Below are 3,012 nucleotides of genomic sequence, written 5' to 3' on the forward strand. Positions count from 1 at the left end.
TTCCTTTTTCACTACAACTACTAAGGTGAGTTTTTCACCACCCATTTTTAATGTTTTAATGTTTTGGGGTAGCATATGTATCCTTATAAAGATTCAAGTATTATTTCTTCTATTACAAAACTACAATTCGTATATGGACTTGTGTGTTACCTGTATTACTTGCACGATTGGGAAGCCTCATTAAGTATGATCATACGCCCCCCTTTGCACTCTGGTCCATTTGTATCGAGTGGAAAAGGGCCTCATTATCCAAGTACGTTGGTTGTTACCAATTGGAAAGGACCTTACTTGCGTGATTATCGAAGTACGTTGGTTGTACAAACTGGAAAGGACTTACTTGCTCGTTTACCACATGTCTATGAATTGTATGGTTTTTATGTACGTATTTAAACTGTGGAAACTCACCAGCTATATTTATAGCTGACCATATTTTATACATATGTTACAGGTACCGTGATTAGAGGTTGAAGTATTGAAGACACTTAGATTACTTAGGGTATTTCAATAAAAGAACTATTGTTATGGTTATGTTTTGGTTTGAACTTGTATTGTTACTTTCGAACTTGTATTACATGGCTTATTAAATGAATTAAAGTTATTATGGTCGCTTAATAGTGCCACGTGTGTTTGAGCAATCTGTACGTCACACTCAGGCGTTTCCGCTTAAGCCGGGGTGTTACAAAGAATCAGGGATGAGCTCGGTACCGACCGGTACCGGTACCGGTACCGAAAATACCGATCCCAAAAATCGCCAAATCTTGGTACCGTACCGGTACCGAAATATTCGGTTCGGTACCGGTACGGTACTGGTATGGAAGGTAAAAATTCGGGAAATACCGGTACCGTACCGTACCCTACCAGTACCGGTACCGTACCGATCCCGAAACTCAAAACCTTTGGTACCGATTCGGTACCGACGGTACCAAATCGTTACCGATTTCGGTACCGGTACCAAGTACCAAATGCTCATCCCAGCTAAGAATCCAAACTGACAACCTTATACAAGGCCTAAGAGCATTCCCAGCCCGTCCTTCATCCCCATCTCCATAATTACACTATATAAGAGCATTCTCATCCAACTCCTCATTTAATGTGAGGGGTGTTTTTATAATTTAAAGAGTGATTTAGGGTGGTGTGAGTGAAGAAGTTTTATATTTTAGAAAAAGTAGTGATTTTTTTGTATATTTGAAAAGTAATTGTTCATCATCTATAATTTTTTAATATATTTTGAGAGTGGTTGTGCGTGAAAGAAAGAGAAAAGGTAATGATAAAAGGTATAAAAAGTATTATTTAATTGAAATAGAGAGAGAATGTAGTGAGTTTTAATGTAATTTTTGGTTTAGGGATAAGGGGAGATGAGAATGCTCTAACACCACATCTCTCTCTACAGTTTAATTAAATAATATTTTTTTATACTTTTATCATTACAGTTTTCTCTCTTCACCATATAATTTACAAAAAATCACTACATATCCCCCAAATTTACAAAAAATCACTATCTTTTCCCTCTTCACCCTATAATTTATACTCACAACCACTCACACCTTCACCCTATAATTTACAAACTCCCCTCACAAAATTATAGGGGATGGATTGAGAATGCTCTAACTCAAATGATAAAGATGATCTTCTTTTATCATTCTCTTTTTAAATCTCAATTCTTAAAATTACTAAAATATAATTGATTTATTTGAAACAAGCTGTAAGTTTATAAGTTAAAATCAAGGTAGAATTCCTAAAATATTTCATTTAAGAAGAAGTGAAGAAACACCAATCGGACCCGGGCAGATTACGGGTAACCTGGGGGTTAGATAGATGTTTCCCACGAGGGGTTAGATCCGGCAAAGATGGTTCTTCTGATAACCTGCAAAACAGACACCGTGAGCTCGTCACTGAGAAGGGGGGGTACCTCCTTGTGACCACCCTCCGGCGTGAGAATCAGACTAGATTGCTCTTGAATATAAGTGTATATTAAGAGATTGCTAAAGCAATTATCAGGTATATGATATAAGATACAAGATAAGATATGATGAGATCAGATGATCATACCATTTGGGGTATTTATAGCTGAAGGTAGGTTTCCAATAAGGTATAGCAGGCTGAATAGTATTCCTGTTCTACCAACTGTGGCCTACGCACGTGCCATGCTGGTAGTTGGTGGGTAGGCAGCGGCTGACAGTGACCAGGCCTGCTGTGTACTATTCCTTTTCCACCAACTACAGGCTATGCACGTGGTATGACAGGAGTTGGTGAGTAGGTAGCGGCTAATAGTGACATACAGTACAAGAGCATGCTGCTCGCCATACTGTTGTCAATGAGCTGTCGTATCTTTGGTCAGATCTTTTGCCCATACCTCGTCAGGTACAGTACAAAAGATCTTTCAGTATCGTACGGACTGGCTCATTTGGGCGGGAGTATTCCCCCTCCCGGCTTTGTGCGGGACTGTTCCCGGCTTGCTCATTCCTTCTTCAGGTGACTACTGAATTATTATGAGAGTTAAGCCTTGTGCGTGTAGCCATGCTGCGCGGGTAGCCTTCCCTGATGGCTGGTATCCGTAACTGCGGGAACAGACGGAGTACTTGGAAACCATTGGGAGGCATTTCCTGCGGGGACAGCTTGCGTACTGCGCGTAAGGACGTCACGTCTCTGAGCGTGGTGGGTCCTGCTGATCCAGTTGGTTTCTGCGCAGACGTCCCTTTAAGTTAAGTCTTGCGGGTTCAACCGCGCAGACGTCCGTTAAGGAGTCTTGCGGGTTCAACTGCGTAGACGTCCCTTTTCAAGGTGAGTCTTGCGGGTCCAACTGGGCTCTGCTGGGACCTACCTCTTCAAGTCCCCCCAGTCCAATGTTCTTCTCATGAATGTTTAATAAAGTGAGGTGAACTTTTGGACTTAAGCAAAGGGTTTTTGAAAAGGGTTTAGTTTTAAGGTTTTCCATGGGGATTCTTCCCGCGGAAGTCCTAATGTCACGCAGAATTTCCCACTTTTCTGCTTGATCTTTGGGTATGATGCGGG

Source organism: Bidens hawaiensis, unplaced genomic scaffold (genome assembly GCF_021521415.1).
Source record: "Bidens hawaiensis isolate Kalapana, Puna unplaced genomic scaffold, B.hawaiensis_p1.1 tig00001960_1, whole genome shotgun sequence".
In the NCBI taxonomy this organism is placed as follows: Eukaryota; Viridiplantae; Streptophyta; class Magnoliopsida; order Asterales; family Asteraceae; genus Bidens; species Bidens hawaiensis.